General features: G+C 46.1%; 1 protein-coding gene across 5 annotated transcripts in view; it reads right to left on the bottom strand.

Moving 5' to 3' along the window:
* Window positions 1-27,131, bottom strand: part of RNF152 (ring finger protein 152) — a 902,175-nt gene that overhangs the window by 248,848 nt on the left and 626,196 nt on the right. For all 5 annotated transcript variants that reach the window (XM_069613656.1, XM_069613659.1, XM_069613657.1 and 2 more), the window contains one exon: window positions 14,266-14,357. The gene's annotated coding sequence lies outside the window, so the exon portion shown is untranslated. The remainder of the gene's footprint in view (window positions 1-14,265; window positions 14,358-27,131) is intronic.

Below are 27,131 nucleotides of genomic sequence, written 5' to 3' on the forward strand. Positions count from 1 at the left end.
GATTGTCCTAATGTGGAGAAGATCGACTAAGCAGATGTGGCAGAAGCCATAATGGACTGTTGGGAGTCAGTTGCTGTCAAAGAGGACTAAAAAATTGCAAGCCTTCGGTGTAGGAGAGTGGATATCTATGGAGTAAGGCGCATGAATACTGAAGGTTGTTAGCACTGTAGGAAGGGATAAACATGAAATCTGTTTTAAAGGAGTTAAGCATCAGGCAGTGAAGAGAAGAAGAGTGGCAGATGCCTGTGAGGCAGCTGATGATGCATTGAGAGATGTTGGGGAAGAAGGAATGAAAGAAGATGACCATAGGAGCATGGCGCAGGAGATGTTAGAGTTCCATGGGATGAAGACAGAGTGTTAAGAGGTAAAAGGCCAATCGGACAAGTGTGAATCAGAGTGAGGAGTGTGTTTAAAGGAGTGCAGGATGGTAAACAGTCTCGTAGGCTGTAGAGAGATCAAGTATGGTTAAAATAGAGCCGTGAGGAGTGATGAGCAGAGGTCAGAGGTTTGGAGATGTGGGCGAGAGCAGGTTTGGTGGAGTGTTTCCTCCAAAAGCCTATATAAAGAGCATTTCAGAGTGAGTGCTCCTAGAGGTAGTGGATGATACAGTTGAAGACCACTTGCTCAAAGGCTTTTGAGTTCTGAGGCAGAAGCAATGGATGGTGTAAGTTTCTTACATGTAACTTCATTTCTCCAACATTGTTATCTTTCATAGATTCATATGCTACTTGTCGTCAGGCTGGGGCTGGGAATCCTCGATTCCCTTTTTACAATAGTAAATAAAGAAAAATGTTAGTGTCCATTGTATATCCCATTGCCCTCCTTTTGGGTGCTTTTGGTCACCACCAATGGGACGTCTATTATGTAGCTCCTCCCTTGAAGCCTCCCTACAGATTCTGCCCAGTACATGCTGGATTTTGATGTATATGAGGGAGGCTTTTTACCATAGGGGATGGCCGGAGGGCACATGTAAATCTATTAAAGATACCAATGCTGGAGAAATTGAGTTATATGTAAGAAATGTACCGCTTCTCCAGCATTGGATCTTTCATAGAGCAGTATAATCTTAGATGGAGGCAGGTAACCAGTAAAAAGCCTACCTTATTTGAACAGATGGTGCAGGACTGTTTTTCCTGTTCTTGCATCAGCAGCGTGCTGTTCCTGGAGGCAGTAATCACTAGTAAAGGTGTGCGGAATGGCCCAGGTGGTTGCCTGACAAAAGTCTTTCAGTGACCCCCGAGACCCCATTGCTGCCGATGCCACTGTGGCTCTTGTTGAATGGGCCTGGGCGGGACCAGTCAATGGTTTGTTGGTTTGTTTGCTTTCGTGTGACAGAACAATATGGTGGAGGATATCCACCTTGTAATTCCCTGCTTAGAGATGACTTTACCTTTGTTTGGAGGTCCATAAGCGAGAAACAGTTGAGCAGAATTCCTTGAGGACTCAGTCCTGTGTAGATTGTATTTCAGTGCTCTTTTTACATCTACGGAGTGCAGCGCAATCTCCGCCAGGGTTTTTGCTCCTTGGAAGAAGACGGGTAGTCTAATGGATGCGTGGTTATGGAATTCTGATGGGACATTTGGTATAAAGTGAGGGTTGGTTGTCAGAACCTCTTTGAATTTGTAAAAACTGAGCTATGGCTCTGTGACCGTTCATGCTTGCCATGATGTAATGGCTATGAGAAATGCCACTTTCCAAGAAAGAAATTAGGTGTGTTGTCGCTAGTGGCTCGAATGGTGCTTTCATGAGCCCTGCTAGGACAATGTTGAGACTCCGCTGTGGTGAAAACCTTTATACTGGGGGAAATATTCTGAACATCCCTCTGAGTAAATGCTTGACCAGCCAATGTCTGAAGAGGGGTATATTTCCCCTTTTTCTGGTGTACCTGGAAATGGCAGTCAAGTGTACATTGGGAGAGCCCACCTTGGGCTAATGACAGGAGATATGGCAAGCTAGCCTCAGAGCTTGCTGAAAGCGGTTCGATGTTTTGCTGCCTTTCGCAACAGGCACATCTTTTCCATTTGCTTTGATAGGGGAGATATGTAGTCAGGGCCCGTGCCAAGCTAAAAATGTGTACGCATTCCTGTGACAAGTTAAGGTGCCTGAATTCTGCCAAGTCAGGAGCCATGTCCCAATCTTTGTACCTCAACCTCTCAGACACCACACGTGGAGGATGAGAGTCCTGATCTCTAGTTGAAGAATGCAACCTCCCTTTGTGGAAGATGAATTGGAGGGTAGATTGACATTTCCAGAGGTTCTGGGTATCACGTTCTCCTGGCCCAGTCTGGGGCAAACAGGATCCCGGATTTCCAAAAATTCCTCAGCCTCCTGAGAACACCAGGAGTAACAGGGACTGGCAGTAACACTTACAGTAGTGGAAATTCCCATGCGTCCTATAGAGCTCATCTCTGAGGGAATTCCCTGAAGCAGAACAGGTCGCACTTCCTGTTGACAGTGGACACGAACAGATGTACTTGAGGGTTTCCCCAAAGGGCAAAGATCTCTTGAAGGAGTTCCTGAGATAACTTGCACTCGTAGGAGACAGTGCTATGCCTACTCACAGTGTCCGCTGCCGTGTTTTCCTCTCTGGCCAGATGAACTGCTGACAGAGAGATTCCTTCCTGCAGTACCCAAAGCCAGAGCTACATCACCTCTCTGCACAGTGATAGTGACACTACGCCCCCCCTCTCTTGTTGAGGTAATACATGGCCACTGTGTTGTCCTTCATTATCAGGACATTCTTTCCCGTAAAGAGGGCAGAAAGGCCATCAGCGCTAGTCTGTTTGCCCTCAGCTCCAAAAGGTTGATATGCAGTTTGGACTCCAACAAAGACTAGCGTCCGTTGATCGTCAAACCGTTGATGTGAGCCCACCTTGCCCCCCCCAACGTGAAAGGGCGGTTTCTAACCACTGTAATCTCCGGCCATGGTTGCCAAAAGTGTTCCCCCTTTAACACATTCTCCTTGACAGCCCACCAAGGGAGATCCTGCGCGACCCTGCTCGGGATCTGTACCAGATCCATCATCCTGAAAGAGAATTGTGACCACTGAGCCCTGAAGGGCCACTAAAGGGACCTCATCCTCAGGTGGGCCACTGGCACCAGAAAGATGCAGGATGCCATGAGACCGAGCAACCTCAGAAAATCTAAGGCCGGAAGATTTGGGGCACTCTGAAGTTTGCAGGTGTCATGTGGGACTTCTTGTTTATTTATTTATTGATTTATCAAGCGCACCGAACCCAGAAGAATCTGGCTGCGTTACATGGTTACATAGGTTACATTGAGAAGACAGCAAAAACACAAAGGCGAAATTTACAATAAGTTACAGGTATATACAACTGTTTCAAACAGATATCTACAAAGAGGTCAGATTAGTACATTCATTATACATCAGAGGATAAGAGTCAGGTTGAGGGAGAAGCCCATTCTGTGGAGAGAGCAACAGGTGTTGTCCAGATGTTCCAGAGCCTACTCGGGTGAACAGGCTCTGATCAACCAATCGTCCAGGTAGGGGTATATGTGAATCCCCCTCTCTGCAGATTCGCTGCCATCAGCTTGGTTAATACCCTTGGGTGGAGGTCAGCCCGAATGGCAGTACCCGAAACGAATAGTGAGAACTGCCAACAGCGAATCTCAGATATTTTCTGTGCTCTAGATGAATTGGCATACGAAAATAAGCATCCTGGAGATCCAATGACACCTTCCAATCCTGGAGCTGAAAGGCCTGGAGGATCTGCGAAAGAGTGACAATATTCCATATTGAACTTGTAACTCCTGAAGAACTTCTTCAAGAATCTCAAGTCCAAATGGGTCGCAACCCTCTCCTTTTTCGGGATCAGAAAATAAGGAGAGTACCAGCCTTGATTTCTTTCCGCTACAAGTACCTGTTCTATTGCACCCTTCTCCAACAGTGTTTGAACTTCGTGTAGGAGGAGCGGATCTGGTACTTTCAAAGACTGGCCTCTTGGTGGACAGTTCGGAGGACTTTTCAGAAAGGGGAAGACAGTAGCCATAGGCAACAGTTTGTACAGCACAAGCATCTGTTGTAATGCTTCGCCATTACTTCAGATGTTGGACTAACCTGCCTCCCACTGCAGACAAATGCTTTAACTTTTCAAAGTGGTTTTGGGGTACTGGCCTGTGCAGAAGGCAAGGTCGGCTGTAGCTATAGCAGCTCATCTGCCCGACCGACCTTGGCCGCCGTGCGGTTGTCTTCTCTGTCCCCTTCGCATAAACTGACTTCTTGCTCTCCCAACAGAGGGGTAGTATAGAAAATAACAATTTCTACATCCAACATTTGAAGACGGAGTTGGTCAACTCTGTTGGGGCTGTCTAATGGCCAGTCTCAGAGACTTTGCTGCTGCCTTAGATGACTGCAATTTCTCAAGGCTTTCATCTGCTTTTGTTCCAAACAAATAAGACCCTTCAAACCGCATATTCAACAGTCTAGATTGCACGTTAGAAGCAAACCCTGATTTTCTTAGCCAAGCAAAACATCTAAGCACTGTACCAGCAGCCATAGAACGGCTAATACAGTTTGCAGTGTCTAGTACGGACTGCAAAGACTAACATAGCATCTTTCCGATCCTGAATAATGCATATAAATCCATCTCTTTCTTCACCCTCTGGGAAGTGCTCCGATGCCATGACAATTACCTCCCACAAAGTGTAGGAAAACTTCGTCAGTGCACAAGTTCTTTTGGCTGCCGTTAGTGCCATACTCCCTGAAGAAAAAACGTTCTTTCCAATAGCACTGAGCCTTTTATCCTCCCTGTCTGGAGGAATCGTGGTATAGGCTGCTCCCTTAGAAACAGCAGTGGCTGCTTGAAAACTTGGATGTTTCAAAAGAAACTCCGGATCTACTGATGAGGGTCTGTATTTCTGTCCTTGTGGACTGCAGGAACAGTGACCAGACTTTTCCAGTTCTCCAAGAGCCTATTCTTGGCTGCTGTATGCAAGGGAAGGACTGGGTCAAGTCATCTTGTTCATACTCAAGAGATGATCTACCCCAGTCCAGCTATTCTATAACGTTTCCCATTACTGCTCTATAAGAAGAATCGGCATGTCCCAAGCATTCAGGTGTGCCAAAATCACCAAAATCAACTTCTGGGGAAGTATGCAGACCACTGGCATCCTTCAGGGTGTCCACAAAGTACCTCATTCTTGATTCCTGGGATATCATTTCCTCTGGAACACCAGGAGTGCTGTACTGCTGTCCAAAACCAAAAATAGGGCTTTGTTCCTCCTCCACCTCCTCCTCGTAAATAGAGGCCACAGACTTAAAGTCTCTTTTGTCTTGTGGTTTGTAAACATTCGAAGTTTCAGAAAGGGACGTCGAGGGCCTCCACTCCAATGACTTTGACCTCGATGTGCTCGACTTCGATGCCTTCAACAGTGTCGAGTGGGGAGGAGGAGGATTATCCCCTCTAGGCCATGAGAGGCGCACAAAATGTCTTCGAGGTCTTCAAATCCTTCGACAACCTGCTGTCTGGGCTCTTGGGCCATGGTCAGCGGTTTTCATAGACACATGGTCGGCCCTCTGCGCGATGGGGTCGGGAGTCTTTAACGACTTATTCGAAGGGGCTGACTTTGCCGCCTTCTCAAACTCTTCTTACATCTGCAGGTGGAAGTTTTCAGCTCTGCTTTACTAGCCCCCTTCTTCGGAAAGCGTACCAGATTCCCTTTGGGCAAAGAATCCATAGAAAACGATCTGGTGCAATGACGCCTTTTCTTAGATCTCCTCGAAGACAATGAAGAGGAATGACAAGATCTCGAACACTTGGTGTGCTTACCATGCCTCTTGGCACAGTGTGGAGATCTCCCTCTTGGACTCTTATCTTCAGACAATTTTTTTGTGGGGGTTACCGAAGACGACTTTGGGGATGGCTTGCGTAGACTTGCATGAGCCACAATCTTCAACAATGTGGCCCGACACCAGGCACCAGAGACATACCTGATGAGGATCAGTTATAGACATCTAAGCCGAACACTCTAAGCCCATTTTCGGTGCAGGAGTCGACATCTTTAGCAACTACACAGTTATCGAACATGCCGAGGTGAAGAACCGTTTCGAGCAACTGTGCGGAAAAACAGAACCGAGGCAACGGGCGTGGTGTGTGCCTTATATACCAGCCTTGACGCCTTACTCAAGGGAGGATGGAGGCCCTCGAAGGACACTAGGTCAACGACGCCTGGCGCCCTCTGCTGAGAAAAGTTTCTGAGCTGCAAGCAGGATATCAGAGTATATCGAAGATGGAGGGCACAATCCATTTGAACATAGATTACTGTAACATTATCCATGGTATCAAAATATATAGCCACACAGCCTCCCAATAGGTCTTTTGAACTTTTGCCTTCCGAACTCACTCTATGTGCCTGCAATATATTCTCATATTCGATTCTCTTGCACACCCAGTCATTCCTAAACCAATACCAGCATTTTCGTATTAGAGGGATTAAATCTACTTTTTCAATGTCAAGTAATGCTGGAACATTCGTCAGAATTGCAACATATGTTGGGCAAGTCAGCAAAAACTGAATAGTCAAGTGAACCGATTTATGGATGCTATCCCTTCCTTGGATGGAGTCTTTTCTAAATTAAGCACTCTAAAATACTCCTCGGAATAGCTTCAAATTAGTTAGGTTTCCTCAATATTTTCAAGGGATTCACCTCACTCTGGCCTTGTTAAAGGTTCCCTTAGTGAGGACTGACTTGCTGGCTGGCACAGACCATATTGTTCCTTTCAGTCCGTAATCTCTCTGTGTCCTACCACTTCTGCGAGTACTATTACTTTTGATACCATGGGTCCTTTTCTTTTCTGTGTGCCTGAGGACTTGTAATCCATTTTTATACTGCGGATTGGCACCCCATGACACCACCACCACCACCAGCATTGCTAACAAGAGATCCACATGGACGGTAGTACACTGGTCCGAACACACTTACCACTGGTACAGTGGGGCATCTGGCAAGGTGCCCAGGAAGAAATATAGCCATTTCTGGTGCATAAGGGAGCTGAATATGCAGGCAAGAGGAAAGACTCATTCCCAACTCCCTGATTGGGCCAGAAACCTGACCACGGAACAACCTGCATACTAATATTACACGCGCGCATCGGAAGTGCCATAGAAACTGTCTGTTAGGCTGCATCCAAGCTGCATCCAGGTTGCTGGGCTGTTTTTTCATTGCTAACGAGTGAGGAGTCGCCGTCTGCAAGAGGAAGCCATCTCGCACTAATCTGCTGTAACACTGCATTGGAGACTACAATACCCAAGTAAAGGAACTCTTCTTTGGACATTGCTCTTAATAAGAGGCTTACAGCAGTTCGCGGTTAGTAACAAACTATGTTTTAGGAGCTTACTTAAGATTATTCTCTTTTTTACAGCGTTCCAATCGTGGTCCGCCCCCTGCCCACCAAAGTCCGCTCCTCGCTCTCTATAATTAGTGAGGCGTGCGCGCGCATATCGGATGTGCCATAGAAAGTGGCAGTTAGGCTGTTTGGCGGAAGTGGAACGGGCTTCATTTAGGCTTTTTCGATGTTATAATGTCCATATGTTTATATTCAACTTTATGTTGCGCATTCTTACGGTTCAGAGGTTCCTATGTTTTGATAAATCCAGCTCTGAAAGTAAGAACCGGTGGAACTTGCTGAATATTGCTAATATTTAGGAGAGCCGCGCTAAGTAGTAGCGGTAGTGATATTATTGCCTTATCGAGCTGGAAACAACGGAGTAATAAATCCAATACTGCACTTAGTCCACTTGGTGTGTGTTAGACATCATGGTCAATGGGCTTAGAAGCAGAGGAAAACTAAGCCCAGTAAAAACAAACGTGGAAATGCTGAACGAAAGGTGACTAAATTAAGACCTAGCAAACCAAACAGCTCCGCAGGACGAGGTTGTTAACTTTGAATGTAGTGAATTTAGTCCTGCTAATATACCTCAGTCTTTGAGTATGAATGAAGAGGGAGAGGGTACCTCAGATGCCATTAAAGCTGAGCAGCATAAAGAAAGGGCAAATAGAAATCTAGAATCCTCCCCTATCAAATTCAATGTTAAGGAAGTAAACAATCTCACCATTTCCGATACCTCAAGCCAGATAGGTGACGGAAATGAGGAATGGGTGAGCAAAAATATTGACCTGAAGGTTAGTACAAAAAGCGCTATGGATGGACTGAATGATTGTTCGATTCTGGGTCCTGTTATAGAAGCTGAAGTTGGAAAGAGGATGAGATTCTCTTTGGGGCCATCTACTCCAGTATCCAAACGAGTATTTGGAAGGGAAGATGTACATATGTTCAGTCTTCCAGTACAGTACAATCGGGGTTTTCGCTCATTTTCAGGAGGTATTACTGATGCTGAGCTGTAAAACAATAAAAGACAAAGAGGGTTTGCTTATGAAAAGAAGATTTCTGATAATACCATTAATCAAACAGCCTCAAAAAACCCTTTTACCAATCCCAAATAACAGATTAACCTCTTTGAACATATGACAGGAATCCTCCCTAGAGAGGATGGGCGTTAACATGCTAGGCAAGAGGAAGAGCTCTTGTGCTTGCGATGTCCCTGGGTTTGGGGCAGATTTTCCAGTCCTATCTAGAATTCTCGATCTGCTCGATAAGGGCCACAAACAAACCCATTGTGAATTGGGGGACTTAAGAGCAACTATGACAGACCTCCTATGCAAGATGAACAAAATAGAGGGAATATTATTTACTTGTGAAGCTGTAACTACCTTAGTAGTGGTTAAAAAGAAGCAAGTATCCTTGAAAGATAATATGACACAAACCCCTGGAGACGAGAGAATGGTAAATGTGGATGCAAAATCTTTTGCTGAAATGGCAGCTGTACCTGTAGCCAAAAATATATATTCCAACACCAAATCGAATATTTTGGTGTTGGAATCCGTAGGTGCTTTGGGTAATGCTATACAGCAAATACAATTAGATATAGAGGCAGTTAGGAAATCTATTATGTATGGTAGAAATGATGGGATGATGAGCTTCTTATCACCAAAGCAGGAAATGGCACCCATGAGGGAGGAGTGTGATAGTCCCACAGTGCTATTATATCTGATCGATCTCTCTGATGACACTAAGAAAGAGTTGTGTGAAAGTAAGATTGATATGGCCTTGGAAGGGGGGAGCGAAAATCAAATTGTAGTGCTTACTCAGAGAGAAAGGAGAACTTTAGCTAGAGCACAGAAAAGAGATGCGAAGAACAAAAAGTCCAAGAATGCTAAAAATAAAATACAAACAAAAAATGTTACAGAAGCTACAACTTGTAACTTTAGGAAAGTAGTGGCAGATAATTAGGATGAGGAGAATGGTTTCGACTTGCATCAACTTGATGAAGAGTCTAAGGTACACCTTGACGTGATCTCAGAGAGATCTATGAATGGTTTAGAACCATTAATAAAGTGCACACGAAAGACCAAACATCTGAATGTGAGATCTGGCCAGAGTGGGGTGCATCTATCTGATGAGGTGAATACTGGGCCTCAGAAAAAGGGACAGTTTGCACCATCTGGTGTAGGTATCTCTGGTGTTCAAACAGCTCTATCACAATTCTACCCAGTGAAAAATAAAATTGTTAAGAAAACTAAGCAATCCCTCAAGAGCGGGAACCCAAGCAGCCCTAGTAATTGTATAGGTGAGACGATAGATGAGCCCCTGAGGACAGGAATGGTTGGTAGAGACACACAAGCAGAGGAAGTAAAGATGGGTAGAGATGATATCTACAGGTCAAACAAATAAGCAACCATCCTGCAATAAGATAGGTTGAAATCCCAACCCCAAAGGGGAACGAAGGGGAAGTTCAACAAGAAGTATCACACGAGAAAAACAACCTTGATCTGGGAAAGAATGACAACACCTATGAGGAGAAATTTGTTCCAGGAATGCCAATTATCATGGGCTGGGAAAGCAATGTGGAAATAAATGGTTTAACTAGCCTAAATAGAACATTTATGCTTAAAATATTCCAAGCGATTCCCCCTCTAAGAACCCTTTGCTCTGATGATTTGGAATGGATCCGCCTTGCTACAAATTACAATCATCGTATGATTTGTGGTTTCCGATCCATGATCATCATGAGGATGGTATGGGAACAGATGGAAAACTTTATTGATCTTGGTCTGGTTCCTCATATTTTCCGGAATGAAAAAGATGCTGAGAAGTTTTTGGAAACCCCTCCAGAAAATAAGATTAAAAAAGGTGAGACAATGCAAACAGGGCCGCAGCTCAATATTAGTGCAGATACAATCAAGCACATTTTGGCACTAGTGGTTGCGCTAAATGGGGTTACATCTGGAACAAGTGGAAATGTAAGCCCACCTGTGAAGGCAAACTTAGGTACGTTAGCGTAACGAGGGACCCTTAAGAAAAATGTCATGGAACTGTTGTCGCCTGGCACATTTTTTACGTTGGTTTGGCAGAAATGACATAAGCAATCGTCCTGAAGTTATTCTTCTCCAAGAGACTATGCATATGTCTCCTTTTGATATTGCAGGTTACAGTTGCTATACCAAGCAGGCTACGAAAGGACTAAAGGGTAGGCCTTCTGGTGGTCTAGCAATACTTGTGAGTAATGAATGCAATTTTGATCCTGTGCTACTATATGAGGATGCAGGTGTGATGGCACTACAATTACATCCTCAGAATCCAACGGATTTAGTCATAGTAATTCTTTGCATTTATTGGAATAGGCTAACAATTTCTTGGGACCAAATGGTGGATATGCTGTATGGAGTACTGGAAGGTGTATTTGTAAGTACGATGCAAGTGGGGATCATAGTAGGAGGTGACTAATTCCTCTTGTTACAAGAGTAAGGACTTACCCAGAATCTCAAGTAATAAAAAGGTACCTTTGACGATTAAAAATGGACAAAAGTGGGTGAGATACTTTTTTGGGATGGGATATCCAATTGGTTCAGCCCCTTTCTAGTTCCTGTCATTCTACCTGGAGGCGAGGTGATCATTGGTCTTATATAGACCACTTTTTTTATGTCAACTGTTATTCATAATATCCGTGAACCAGTGCGAATCACGGACTATGGACATGGGGATCACTCAGCCATTTCTATAAACTTACCTATCAGTGATTGGCGACTTGATTCAGATTTGTCGCTCCAACTAATAGAGACTGAGAGATCAGGTCTCTCTATTAGATAGAATCTACATACTTGTAGGAGACTTATCAAGTATATTAGGGAGGATCCCCTCTTTGCATCCATTGGGCAGAATTGTCTGGGTGTGGCTATGGAGAAGCAAATCAGCAGCAGTATTATATGTATGTAATGAAAATTGCGCGAGACACAAAGCTGATTTGTACTCCTAAGGAACACAGACATGCTTTTAACCTACGAATTTATCAATTAAAGATCAACAAAAATTGTAATTTGAGAAAATTAACCAGATTGAATTTAGGTCTGGATGTGTAAAACATTGAAAAAAACACATACTTTTTCGATATAAAAATCTGATTAAAGAATTTAGACATGTTACTGCTATCAACGATAATCAGTGCATGATTTATAACATCTTAGCCCATGACACAAAAACATCTCGACCCTCATTAGAACCTTGAATTCCCTCAACACTTATAATGAACCAGCTATATTAGCCTCTATTTGGGTACAATATATTACCAAAAAATGTGAACTTCCTAAAGCATTCTATATGGAACGCACTTCTAACTATTCGGAATACATTTTGGAGTGTGGTCCCTTGTCCATAGAGGACATAGTGGATGCAATAGCTAAACTAAAGGATTCTAAAGCATCAGGTCCTGACGGGATCCCCTCCTGTGTAATAAAGATGGATCCGTATTTATGGGCAAGGATTTTGAAATTAAAATTTGACACAATATTCTCCACCAAACAGATTCCACTTTCGTGGCAGTGTGAATGATATATCACATTTTAGACCGTTTGCCCTAACCGATGCCTCCTCCAAGGATTTTTCGCAGCTAATTTTAAAGGAACTACAGGATTATCTTTACAGCAACGATATCCTGTCTAAATTCCAAATAGGGTTTCGGAAATCTATGGGCTGTCCATTGAATGCCACTATTGTATCTCTTCGTCAATGTCAAACAAAACGAAAGGATACAGGGGCCGTATATATGGCTGCTCTCGACTTGAGTGCAGATTAAGAGAAATGCTTTGGAACAAAATGATTCGAAGTGGGATCCCAGTACATTTAGTGGCTTTGATTGCAGTATTGCATTCAAAGACAAACTATAGGGTCCGACTAACCAAAATTGGAACCTTAACAGAGCCTATTCAAACAGAAATTGAGCTAAAACAAGGCTGTTCTTTAGCAGCGGTTTTATTCAATCTATACCTCTCAGATATAGATGCTATATGGAAGGATATAACAGCTTATTCTGCATGCCTAGCCCATCTCAAACTAAATCGTATAAGTTTTACGAATTATCTGCTGTTCGACAAAACTCTGTTGGGACTGCAGAGTAAGTTGGATTCATTCTATCTATATGCTGAATCTCTTAATTTAAAGATTAACCAGGCAAAATCGCAGATTATAATTTTCTCTGATGGGAAGAGAAAAACAAAGAAATTTAATTGGTGAATTGGCATGGTGGAGCTCGAGGTAGTTAAGGGAACAAGATACCCGGACTATACGTTAACTGATCAGAATGCAAAAAATTGGTGGAAAGAGCTTTTAGAGGAAAAACTGAAGCCTTTTATTGCTCAGATGTGTATCATTTACCGAAAATATTGCACCTTTTCAATAGTCCCTATCATTCAGTTCTATTTGTTAAAAATTGAACCATGCATTTTATATATTTTTGATATATGCACCTAAGATATAGATGACATGTTAGACATGGTTCAGGGAAAATTATGGAAAAAGGTGTTGGGATTAGCAAAATCAATCCCCAATGATATAATTCGGCATGAACTTGGTCTCTTACCGCTTTCAGCCAAACGAAATTGGAGGTTATTGAATAATTATAGAAAGATGTTGGGTCCCTCAAAAACTCGCTTTATGTAGACCTGAACAATATGATTCTTTCAGGTTTGTTACCCGTTTTATCTAAATTCGTAAATAAAATGGATGAAATGTTATATTTGTCTACTATTTCTAAGGAAGATCTTATATCCTGTCTACCTGCAAATTAGCGGAAATTCCAACTGTTGAACTGGTGTCTCCAGTCAGATCGAATTGGTAAATATAAATCCTATAAAGAATATGCGTTATTTAGAAGGAAACTGGGTGATTTACCTAGTTATATTCTCCAATTTCCATGATTGGCTGCAAGGGGTTTATATATGCGCTTTAGACTAAATCATTTTGTACCCATTATCGTATTTCTAATTGGACTATAAATAAGGAAAAGTCTGGAACCCAAAGCAGAGAATGTCATTTCTGTTGTGTTGCACAAACGGTTGAGTCCTTAAAACATCTGGTGATGTACTGTATCCATGTTGAGTCTCAAGAATTAAGGAATTTGGAAGTTATTGGCACTCAGGATCAGAACTATCTAGGACCACACCATGGAATAAATGCATGTGGGGGGAAAAGTACAAAACTGGTTATTAGTTTAACAAAAATTCTTGAGTGTTAAAAGAACAACTATTGCTTGTAACGTCTAGATTTTGTCTTTTTTTTTTTTTTTTAGAACAGCTCTATTTGTATAGATTGTTCTATTACTTAGAAATAAATTTTAAAGATAAATGGAATTTTGTATCTTTTTTACATATTGAAATTAAGATGAAATTGTAAAGGTTCTCTTGCTGAACTAAACACAATAACAAAAAAAAATTACAAAACTGAAAGTTAAGTCATTTTTTGTCATTCAATGATGAACAACTAGATCGGCTGTTTTCCGGTTTAAAAGTAGTGACTTTAAACTTCGACCTGTATTACAAATCTGCACTGTTGCAAAGCAATGTTGCACAGTATTTTGAAGGAGCCGAAACTATCCAGTGAGCAAACCTACACTGACAATACTCCAAATAGGGAAATGTTCACTGTTGTGCAAATAGCATTCAAAAGTACACAGATGCCAATGACAGAAGTACTCAAGTCACTGAGCTATCACATAAAAACGATAACCTGCAGTAAATCCAAGTTTAGCAATAGATAAAAGCAAAATGTTTTGGCAAATCAGTGTGAAAAGGGAAACATTGGTTAATTAACATATCGCTTCGTGATTTCACTCTGTTTTTAGGAGCAATGAGAGGTCAATAGAACATTTTGGCATTTTTTTGACACTTTAAAAATAGCTAGTTAGTAATTGTACCTTTTTGTTTTTCTTCCTTTTTCTGCCAAGAGAAAGGCGTACTGGCCTCTAGAACGGCTTGATGTCGCTGTAGACAAGCCTCTGAACTATTCCTGTGGAAATAGAAAAGAAAAGTGAAAAGTGAGTCGTGTGTAGGCATAGAGATAGCATCCATTTCTTTTTTCTTTTTTTATTGAAGCACTTCGTATAGCATAATAAGCAAGATATCCATATATATCTTAGAAGCGACAGAACAGTTCCTTGGGGCGATCCCAAACATATCCATCTTTTAGAGAGACATTTATATATACAACTGGCCCTGGGAACACCGGACCCAATCAGGCAACTAGTACGATCAGTGCCAATGAGGGAATAATCCGTAGTCCCAAACTAGATTCGGTAAGCATCATCATGCGTGCTCTGCAAATACGACTTGAAGGGTTGCCTTGCCTGGACCAGACCATATAGGGTAGAGACAATGCCCCGGGAGCCGTAGGCCCCCATAATAAATTCCAGCATGGGGTCATTGGTGGGCATCACTAGAAACTCCACCGATAGCCGCTTGAACACCCTACGTATCCCAGTGTAGCAAAGTCATTGTGAAGATTTATGGTGTGCAAGACCAGGTATATTTTCAGCAGCAATAAAGTTCCCATCAACATACATGTGGCTCCAGCATGTCAAACCCGTTTCGTAAACACTGTCGCTCTGTAGCGGCGTATACGCTAGGAAGGGCTGGGATACATTAGGAAGCCGCTGTGAAATGGGTGGGTCACATCCAGGAGTTTCCACATCTTATAGCAAGTCAAAGCAGTTAAACTTATGGGGCCAAGCGGGCAGGAGTCTGCAAATAACAGGGGCAAGGTGTTGACTGGGTAGCTTGTTTGCAAACGAAAAAGTTGCATATTGAGCTTGCGCAGCAAACCAGTACACTCTAAAATTAGGAGCAGCAACCCCTCCCTGCGCGTGGGATATAGACAGAGTGTTCCATTTAAGGCATACCGCCCCAGAGTGCCACATGTCGGTAATCCTGAAATCAAACGCCTTGAAAAACGCTGCTCCCAGCCATAGCAGGATATTTTGGAAATAATAAAGAGGTTTGGAGAGGACTACCATCTTGAGCAAGGCTATTTTACCTGCAATGGGGGTAGATCTCGGTCTTCGGCTGGGGCCTTCGTCTGGAATAACCTCCCTGCCACTCGAAAACTTGAGGAGAACCATCTCTGGTTCAGGAAGCACCACAAGACCTTCCTCTTTGCTTCTGCCTTCGCTCCCCCTTCTCCCCTGCTGATCTGCTCTCTTGGCACTGTGCACCTGGCCACCCTCTGTCCCCTGGACCCAGGTACCTGCTGACCCTGCCACCCTCCTGCACTGCTTCCCAGACAGCCCTTGTACTGGGGACTGTATCAGTACCCATACAGTCCCTCACCCCCCCCCCCACATTTTCTTCCTTTTCTGCACTTATTCAGACTTACCCAGTCTGCTGCCGTAAACATAGCACTTGTCACTTGCTGGCTGCAACTACCACTATTTATTGCCTCTATTATCTATTTATTATTATTTATCTGTTCTCATCTGCTCCGCACTCTCCACTTCCATGCACTTTTTCCCCTTTCCCTTGCGTGTTCTAAATGTCAATGGGCCTAGTAAGATCGTTGTTGTGTTTTCCCCTGTTCCCCTCCCTTGCCTTGTCGCACTCTCAGGTCTTAAGCTTGGCCCCAAATGCGACATGTATGCAGTATAATTGTGATCAAACAGGGAAGTATGATGCCATGGTTACCATGATCGCCAAGTAGGTTACCTCTTGTGGAGACCAGGAGAAGCCCAACAGGTCAGTCGCCGCAAGATATCAGATTTAGTACAGTTGAACCAGAGACCAAACAGCTCTCCGAAGACGAGAACATCCTGCATAATTAGGGCCAAGTGTATTTGAGGTTATCTCACAGAGTACTAGGTCATCTGCATAGATATATAATCTCGGGTTCCCCTGACAGCCGAATGAACAAGTTACTTACCAACTGGTAAGGTTCTTTCGACTGGATGTTCCTCCAACGTATTCCACATCTTTGACAAGTAATGTCCACAGCTGTGCTACTTCAGAAATTTTTCGGCAGAGAGCGTCCTGCGTCGATTTGATGTCCCTCGAAGGCCTCTGTTGAGGGCGACGTCACTAGATGTTATATATAGGACGCACAGCGCTTGTAGCCTCAGTTTATGTTTTTCCTCCATAACGTGTGACCTGCTCGTGCACAATACCTGCTTGACTGCACATAGCCTTGAGGGAACGCAAGCTGCAATAGCATAGGAAATTCTCCAGAGGGGCAGGCCGGAGGGCGATGTGGAATACCTTGGAGGAACATCCAGTCGAAAGAACGCTACCAGTTGGTAAGCAACTTGTTCTTCGAATGGATTGTATTCCACATCTTTGACAGACTCCCAAAGCAGTACCAGAAAATGTAGGAGGGAGAAGAATTTAGAATACCCAATCAGATGGCAGAATAAAGGACCGCCTTACCAAAGGCCATATCTTGACCATGGAGCGTATCCAGGGAGTAATGTTTGACAAAGGTGTGGATAGAAGCCCATGTAGCTGCGTCACAAATATTCCTAATAGGAACTCCCCGCTGCAGGGCAGTGGAAGTAGCCACACCCCTAGTGGAGTGAGCCCGCAAACCCTCAGGAGGGTCTTCGCCCGCCAATCTAACATTCAGTAATGGTGAGGATAATCCACCTGGACAAGGTCTGTTTGGTAACAGCCGGGTCCAATCAGTGTCCAGCGTACCCCACAAAGAGTTGATCGTCCACTCTGACCCTGAACATCCTAGAAATCTAGAAGCTCAGAGCTCTCCTAGGGTCCAACCTATGCAGTCGCTCCTCCTCCTTACCAGGATGAGGAGTAGGATAGAAAGCAGGAAGTACCACTTTCTGGCTTAAATGAAACAGGGATTTGGTTTCCGGCCGCCTGGCCAAAAGCAACACCTCCATCACGTCATGCGGGAGGTCCCAAACCTTATATCTCAACCTTTCAGAAACCAAGCATGAAGGTTGAGAGTCTTGACCTCTGGATGGAGAGGGAGAGAGAGAGAATCCTCTCGGTAGGGAAGACAGCCTGGAGAACAGATGGACATCTCTAGAAGGTCTGTGTACCACGTCTCCAATCCAGAGCAATGAGGATCATGTGGGATCCGAACCTACGCAACCTCCTTAGCACATGAGGAATGACGGGGACCGGAGGAAACGCGTACAGAAGTGGGAATGACCAATCCATGACTAATGCGTCCCCTAAGGCTCCTCTCAGAGGAAATTCCCTTGAGCAGAATCTCTTGCACTTTCGGTTGGCACTGGTTCCAAACAGATCCACTTGTGGTGTTCCCCAAAGGGCGAAGATCTCCAGAAGGACTTCCTGAGCCAACTCACACTCGTGAGAGATCGTTTTCTGCCTGCTCAGTGCGTCCGCTGCTGCATTCTCCTCTCTGGCCAGATGAACTGCCGACAGTGAAATTCCTTGCTGGATTGCCCAGAACCAGAGCTTCATTGCCTCTCTGCACAATGGGAGTGACCCTACCCCCCCCTTTTTTTTTGAGGTTATGCTTGGCCACTGTGTTGTCCGTCAGGATTAGAAAAGCCTTTAGGGCCAGCTTGATGGCTCTCGGCTCCAACAGGTTGATGTGGAGTTTGGATTTTGACGGAGACCAATGACTGCTGGCAGTCAGATTGTCGGCATGAGCCCCCCATCCAGTGAGTGAGGCGTACATCACCACCGTCACATCCGGCCAAGGTTGCCAAAATGGCTCCCCCTTCATCAGATTCCCTTCTCTGGCCCACCACAGAAGATCCTGCGAGACCGAGAGTGGAACCTGAACGGGATCCGACATCTTGCCTGAGAATTGGGACCACTGCATCGTGAGGACCCATTGCAGGGATCTCATCCGCAGTCTGGCCTCTGGCACCAGAAAAATGCAGGCTGCCATGAGGCTGAGAAGCCTTAAGAATACGAAAGCCGGAAAACTCTGGGCATGTTGAAATTTGTCCATCATCTGTAAAATGTGATGAGCCCCCACCTTGGGAGGCAAACACTTTCCCAAGGATGTGTCCAACCCAGACCTCGCAGAGGTAAGGGGCTAGGGAACTTTTAAAATGGTAAGGTAAGGCCGTTGGATCCAGGAGCTTTACCTAGGGGTAAGGCATCAATATCACGGGTGACTTTGTCAAGTGAGATGGGGAGGTCTAGCTGTGCTCTGGCCTCTGTTGATACTTAAGTGAGAGGGAGGCCCACTAGAAACGTGTCGATGTCAGTGTGTTAGCAAGTGTCTTTGTTAGAATAAAAATCGGAGTAAAAGGCTTTGAATACCTGACTAATCCCCGGACAATGTGTGCATAAGAGTGCCAGTTATCCTGAATGAGTGGTATGCAGCTACTACCAGTCACCTGGCAAACCATGCATGCAAGCAATCTACCAAGTTGCCCACTCAACCTCCACCTCTTCCCCCATAACGTTTTGCCAACATCGGGTATCCAGGAATTTAATTTCCCTCGCCGCATTTGCCCTGAATTCAGCAAGTGCCCACCAAACCTGAGAAAGCAAAGCAGAGGGGGGATGGGCAGACTGTCTATGTTCTAAACGGCAGATTGTCCTCACTTTTCGAAATATTGTGCCTTATGGGTTTGAGAACTCCATGTTCAGTGGCCATCGCTATGCCTCGGATATAGGCCTTGAAGACCTCCCAGAGTGCCCCACTAGAGTTAACTGACCCGCATTCAACTGAATATATAGTTTAACATGGTCTCTGAGCTTACTGTCAAAGGAAACATCTAGCAGTGCCTGGGTCTTAAACTTCCGAATAGAACAGAGCCTGGGGAGCTCATCAATCTGGAGGGCAATCAGGACAGGGGAATGGTCAGAATACATTCTGGGCAGTATGGGCACTCAGGTAACGCAGCTGAGTAGGCAATCAGATATCAGCCATAGGTCAATGCGGGAAAAGGAATCATGCACTGAGGAATAAAAGAAGTGTGCCCAATCTCCTGGGTTAAGGGCCCTCCACGCATGACATCGGAGAAGGGGAAGAAAGCGGACCCTCCTAAACTCATGCCCTAAAAAGCGCCGGACGATAAAGGGACCCTCACAACCAGAGAAGACCTCCAAGCTTTCATGTCTGTTAGGCAGAATCCTATGCAGTTCCCTTGGGGAACACAGCAAAAAGATTAAGACTACAGGAGTAAGCAGTAAACCCAATTGGTAGCAGTCTGTACCACCCAGATTTACCTGGTAGCTGTGGCTGAGCAGTCAGACTTCTCTCAAGAAGAGTTAGGCAGTATACAGAGGATACACAATAGGGCTAAAAACACAGTAGAACAAGTAAACACTGACCAGAGCTTTGTATCAAAAGTATATAATTATTTAACACACACTTTAGAAAATACACCAGCACTATTAATCAAAGCAAGTTCAAAACACAATCAGAAAAGTATACCTACCTCCCCTAGCAATTACTAGACAAGTCTAAGTCAAAACACCACTTTTTGTCAAAACAGAGGTGAGCGCGTAACTTAGATGGCACTCCAATAATTAAATAAAGGGAGAGAAAAAGGCAGGTCATAAAAATAAAACAGTTGCCAACACTTTTAAGAGACCAAAACAAGTTACTGAAGGCAGATTATACTGTAGAGCCAAAGTTCATAGGCTAGGCCCACTTCGAATGGAGCAAGGCGAAATGTGCCCAAGATCACACGGTTGCGAAATGCATTCAAGTCTTTGTAAAAATGTTCAAAAGAGGTTGGGGTGGTTCAAAAGATAAAGTTAGAAGGTCTGGGGCCAACCCAGTTGGAAAGCCAAGGATTTAAGGGTCACCTTGAGCAAACCGAAGAAAGGGAGGCCAGGTGGAACACAGTACTTTTAAAGTTGAGGAAGCTCCAGTGGTGGCAGTTGTTCCTGGCAGCGGGTGCAGTTAGTGGTTTCGACCAGGGGAAGAGAGGATCTCGTCGAGGAGGAAACTTGGAGTCGTTGCACTGCCCAGGGAAGAAACCAGCCGCGGAGTTCGTCGGTTAATAGGTGCGTTCCTGGTATTCGCAGTCACAATGGTGAAGCTTGGCTATCCGGCCGCCGGGGTGCTTGGCACGGGCGATTCGACCAAGAGACGTCCTGGTTCATCCCACCAGCTCAGAGGAAGAAGACTCTTTCAGCAGAAGATCTTCTCTTGTCGTCAGGAAAGTGGAGAGGTTGTTGCAGCAGGGCTCCTCCGGTGGTGTCGTCGTTGCAGATGGCTCAGCTTCTTCCCTCTTCGGATTTCTTAGGTCCAGCTGCGACTTCTGAAGTTCCAGTCCCAAAAGCCCTGCTTTTATGCAGAAAAACCCCCATTCAACAGCCTAGCTGTCACTCAAACATGCTAAGTGGTGACCCGGGCGGCTCACCACTGGCCCAATCAGAACAGAGTGCGACTTGGGTTGCTAAGGCAACACAGTCTAGGGTGCCAATTCCCCTACCCACACATGTGGAACCCAGACAGAGTGGCACCAGTTGGAGGGCTTCTGTGGAGAAGCCCGCCAAAAAGTGGAACAAAGGGCCCGACCTTGGTTGGAGTTACAGAGACGGACACGAACGCCATTTTAGGAAAGAGTTCTGGCAAAAAGCCTCAACCGGAGGTTTAATATTAAATCAATAAACGGGCGGTATCTTTAACATTGCACCAAAAAGTGGTGCGTTTAAAATCAATGGGAAAATCCAATAGGAAATATTCTGGTGGAATATTTTGCGTGGTATCCACTGCCACCAGCCAAAAACTCGACAAGGGGGGACTGGACAGTGCCCCCTTGGAAACAGACCCAGAGGCAATGGAATTAACCCCTTCCAATACTTCCACAATATGATGGTTTGAACTGGTTTTGTTCACAATTTTGGACTAGTAAAGTCAATGGTGACTTTACATGCCCTGGGAGACAGTAGTCAGTCCCAGGGTATGGAGTCTATGTTTGGGGTCACTATGACACCCCTGTGTTACTGCACTGAGGGTGCTGTGTAACACATACACAAAAACAGATGATACCCTATGGAGTAAAAAATCCCATAGCCCATAAGCACACAAAAAGTCAAAGACATACCTTAAATCATGCCTAAGAGTGGGAGGAAAAGAGTCTCACTCTTAGCAGTAGAAAAAAAAACCCTCAAAAATCCAGCAAAGCTGCTGGGGGACTCACTAGGTTTGGGAAATTAGCCTTATAAGAGAATTCTCCCTAACAATGTCCGACATCAAAGCGGAGTTTAGATCGTGTATGTCAGAACTCACCGCTAAATTGGAACAAACAGAGCAAAGGGTCAGCAAAATCGAACACAGAGTGGGGGAATCTGAAGAACTAGCCCTAGAACACTCCAACTCACTGGAAGCAGTGCAACGTACAATCCAGACCCTAATGGACAGGACCGAGATCCTCGAATTCAAGCAAGAGGATCTGGAAAACCGCTCCCGCCCAACAACCTGCGCATCCGAGGGGTGCCCTCCTCAATCTCCGACAAGGAGCTTCCAGAGTATGTCGGCAATTTCTTCCAATCGCTGCTACCGAACCTGGATGAGACCCAACTCCTCCTCGATTGCACCCACAGATTGCACCCACGTCAGGGAACCGACTTGACTCCCCTCCTCCCCCCTCGGATGTAATCACGAGAGTCCATTTTTACACCACCAAAGGCCATATCTGCGATAGGTCACACACGCGTTGAACTGTCCTTCCAGGGCTTCCCGCTCCAGATCTTCCAGGATCTCTCCCCGCTAACCCTGCAGAAGCACAGAATGCTGCATCCACTTACGCTCTTCCCCAGAGACCAGCAGATCCGGTACCGGTGGCGGTTTCCGATGGCTCTACAGTTCTCGCACAATGGCACCCCACGAACCATCAGTCACCTCGACGATGCAGTGTCAATTCTGCACCCTGGTTCCCGAGGAGACACGGGGTCCTCCTCCCCCGGCCGTAGGATTTCCAACCCGGACAGAGCTTCCCCCAAACAGAGGCGTGCCCCCTGGACAAGAGTGCAGAGGAGCCGCAAACCTAGATGAAGATCAACGAAACGCTTAAAGAACATATAGCAGTGGAACCAACTCTGCTTACATAAGCCTACTGTGGACCCCACACGGTCCATACCCTCCTCCAAGGTGGATGTCACTGTTTTACCCCTGGAGTGAATGTTATCCATGTTGGCCGACGACAGCCTGGGTGGCGGGGGGAAGCACCGATATATTAAAATCGCCCCCCGAGCCACACTTTTGGCCCCCCGTTGGAGGCCTATGTTAGAAGTGTATACCTCCCGTTGGAGGTTATTTGAAAACCCTCAGCCTCAGGAGAACCCAAAGCAGCTTGCCCCTCATGACTATGGCTGACCTGACTCCCCACCACAACCCCCTCTCTCAAGGCGAGAGAGCTCGGAGGGCTTGCCCCCACATCTGAAGCTGAAATTCACCACCCTAAATGTCAGAGGCCTCAATTCTACTCCAAAAAGGAAATCTATCCTACAAAGACTGCATGATGAAGGATCCTCAGTAGCTTTCCTGCAAGAGACCCACCTGACCCGGGCAGACTTCCCTCGCCTGCGCAGCAGACTCTTTCCCCTACAATTCCCGGCCTCCAACGGCACCAAGAAGGGAGGCACCGCCATTTTTTTCGCACAGGACCTGAACCTGCAGGTCCTAGACACACTACGATGCCAGGAAGGCCGCTTCATCGCAATCAAATGCATCATCTTTGGCAAACTCTACACCCTTATCTCAGCGTACGCCCCGAAAAAGCATCAGGAAGGGTTCTATCAAGACTTGGAGGACTCCCTCCTCTCATTCATTGAGTGCCAGGTCATCATCGGGGGTGACTTTAACGGAGCCCCAGACCCTCTCAAAGACAGATCACACCCCCGTCCCACAGGGACCCAAAATTGGCAAATGTTCTGCTCCATCTTTTTCGTACGCTGGAGTGTGTTAGCTACGGAAGAGAAAGACTTCACCTTCTATTCATATGTACACCGCACCTTCTCCAGAATTGACTTGTTGCTTGTCTCCCCCCAGGTCCTGGCATTCACGGATGACGTCTCCATTGGCCCCTGGATTCTTTCAGACCATGCCCCAGTCTCTCTAGTCTTGCGAGCCCACAACCGGACCCCCCCCTACACCGCCAATGGAACCTATCTAAGGGCACTACACCAGCTAATACCTGGGACGCTATGAAGGCAGTGCTCAGAGGGGAACTGATCGCACAAGGAGCAGCCTTCCATAAATGGAAGCAGGCGGCCCGCGCCATACTGGAAGCTGAGGTCCGAGAAGTGGAAGCCACTCACAAGCCGAAGGGCCCATAGGGCCATTCAGCTGGCAAGAAAGACTGGAGGTGCACTATGCCGATTCCACAGCGAATCTACTAACCAGAACAAAACAATGGTACTATGTCAACAACAACAAAGCTAACAAGCTGCTGGTAAACAAACTGGCCAAAGCGAAGAAAAGATACACCATCCTAGGCTTCCGCGGCCCACAGGGGATGACCCAATTCGTGGAACGCGAGAAGCTACGCCTGGCGGTAGCCCATCAAACAGAGATAATGACGGCTACCCGAGGGATCCAAACGATCAACAGTCCTACATCCGAGAAGCGACGCTACCACCCCTCACGCCGGCAACGAGAGAAGGACTCAAAGTACCCATCACAAGCGAGGAAGTCGAAGAAGCCATAAAAAGCCTGAAACTCAGAGCCCCAGGCCCAGATGGGTTCTCCACCCGATTCTACAAATTATTCCGTCCTCAAGTGGTTGCCCTACTAACTCGACTATTCAACTCGTTTGCTGCCACTGGGGTCGTCACCCCAACTACGCAGGAATCCATTACAGTGCTCATTCTCAAACCCGGAAAAGACCCCAAGAACAATAGTTCATACAGGCCCATCTCACTATTAATCCTAGACACCAACATATACTCCAAGATTCTGGCCAACCGCCTGGCGCACATCCTCCCTAGCATTATAGACCCGGATCAGACTGGGTTCATAACTCACAGATCGACAAAAGACAACATCTGTAGGGCACTAGACCTAATAGAGATCGCTAATCAGGATGCGCAACAACTCGCCCTGCTGGCCCTAGATGCAACCAAAGCTTTTGATGAAGTGGATTGGTCTTATCTACGCCTCACCCTCGAGGCCTTCAGCTTTGGCCCAACCTTCCAGAGAATGATCCTAGCAAACTATCAAGCCCCTAAGACTCGGTTTAGAATCAACGGCCACCTGTCGGACGCGATCCCCCTCACATGCGGAACACGACAAGGGTGCCCTTTGTCCTTCGCCTTGGCCATGGAACCCCTGGCCCAACGCATCCGCCGAAACCCTCGGATCAGAGGCCCTCAGATAGGCCCCGCCCAACATAAGATTGCACTCTACACAGACAATGTGCTACTGACCATCACTGACATTAAGGCTTCCATGAACGCGGCCTTGGCCGAAATCCAAAGTTTCGGGAGGGTAGCAGGTTTCGCCATTAATTTAAAAAAAATCAGTAGCCCTGGGGGTGGGACTGGGCCTGGGTGAACTGGAAGCCCTAGAGAAGCAAAGTCTACTCCAATGGAGCGTCACATCTATCCCATACTTAGGGGTCCAGATCCCCGCCCATACAACAAATGTGTATCAGATGAACCCCCCCCGCTTCGACGAATTGGAAAAGGACCTCAACCGCTGGCAGTCGTAAGAGGTCTCCCTCCTAGGACGCATTACGGCATGCAAAATGAACTTCCTCCCACGGTTCCTTTACACTTGCTTCTCTCTCCCCACCTCAATACCGCTCCCCCCTCTGCAGCAGCTTCAATGGAAAATTATTAACTTCATCTGGAGGGGGGGGAAAGCACGTATTCCCCGAAGAACCATGATGAGCAGTGCGAACATGGGTGGACTGGGGGTTCCTGACCTCTGCAAGTATCAAATTGCAGCACAGCTGGCCCACTTCCAAGCATGGGGAACTGCTTTGGACAGGCCAAAGTGGGTGGAGATCGAACAATCTTTCTCTCACCCTTTGCTTCCTTCCGTTTATTCCCTCCACACTGCGCCGGGCTTGGCCAGATATGCTAACCTCAACTAAACAATCAATGAGGACCTGGGACTGGGCTCGTAGACAGAGGTATACCAGGGGACCCGAGCACATTCTCCCCGATCTTCCTTAACCCAGCTTTCTCCCCGTGCTCCTGTCCAAAGAATTTTGGGAATTGGGTGGCCTCGAATCATTGAGGCAGCTCTTCGAAGGGGACATCCCCCACACTTTCGAACAATGCAAAATAGCCTTCCAACTATCTGAATCAGACAGGTTCACCTAAGCCCAATTGAGACACTGGTGCTCCCACCCTCAGACTCGAGTGGCCGCAACGCGAACCCCCTCCCCACTGGAGCTCACAATAAATGACTTGCCAGCCCGGGGAAAATCTCGACCCTCTATAACTACTGTAGGAGGACCCCTTCCGCATCAAGCCCTCCTATATGACCCAATGGGGGGCGGACCTAGGTCACGGCATAGAGGACCATACCTGGATGGACATCTGGACAAGAAGGCGTATGGCCTCCCCCTGCATCACTAATCGGGAATGCACCCACAAACTGCTGCTGCGCTGGTACTCCTCCCCCCCCTTCGACTTCACGACTTCCAACAGGCCTTGGACCCACACTGCTGGGGCCTCTGCGGCCTTACAGGATCCTATCTCCACATGTGGTGGACATGCCCTAATGTAAGGGGTATTCTGGTTCCAATGCCCCGCAGCAATAAAGGATATCACCCAAGAGACAATACCGCTGGCCCCTGAGCAGGTCCTCCTGGGGATCCCGATCCCAGACTCCTACCCAAGAACAGGACGGAAGGCAGCGCTGATAACTCAACTCCTGCTGGCGACCAAAATTATGGTGGCACGCACCTGGAAGTCCCCGGAAAGGCCCCCTGATGACACTTTGGTGAGTCAATACCTGGGACATCCTAATAGCAGAAAAGGTCACGGCGGCCAAAGCGGGCCTTCTCCATCGTTTTATGAACATTTGGGCTCCGCTATTAGACTATGAACAGAATTACCCAACCCTGACTTATGAGCCACGCTTAATCGCGAGAGCCCTCCACTTAACCAGCGAGCACTCAGTGCTTGGTCCGACCCAATGAGCCTGGGAAATAAGACCCATCTAGAGATAACGAGGGATGGATGGGAGTAATGCCAATTCATATGCTTGTGTGGTGCTAACAAATGTTAATGTATATGCTCTCCGATGTGCTGTGTTATAAATAAACTAATAAAAAAAAACAAAAAGCAGGATCATCACCCTGTGGACTGTGTGCAGTACGAAGTGTAGAACCTACTTCCCGCCCCAGTTTTTAGCTAAACCCTCACACCCTGCCGACAGAGCATGGGTCTCCAACAGATACAGTAGCTTGGCCTTATGTCGCTCGATGTGGAGCATGAGTTTTCACATCTTAACAGGATTCCACAGCCCCCGCACATTCCATCTCACACATTGCTGACATGCCAAGGATACATTCCCCCTGACGGGAGCATTTATAATTACCCACATGTTGACCATACCTGTAGCAATCCCTGTAAAACCTTGTGTTTCTGCTTCTGTGCCAAGTGCATTTTGAAACCCCAAATGAACCCAGCAACCCTCCACTCTCACCTTCCTCAAACAGGAAGATGTAGCCCCCATAATTCTCAACCCTGAAAACACTGCAACTTTGCATGAGGAGGCCGGAGCACGGGGCGACCTGGACATCAACACAACCATTGGAAAAAACATAACATGAAGCAATAATGTTTCTCATGAGTTACTTGGAGGATAAGCACATTAAAGAATGTCGTGAGCTTGGCAGCGCCACTTCCAATATACAACAGTGACACCATCTGAATA

Source organism: Ambystoma mexicanum, chromosome 5p, assembly GCF_040938575.1.
Source record: "Ambystoma mexicanum isolate Mex_15411 chromosome 5p, UKY_AmexF1_1, whole genome shotgun sequence".
NCBI lineage: Eukaryota > Metazoa > Chordata > Amphibia > Caudata > Ambystomatidae > Ambystoma > Ambystoma mexicanum.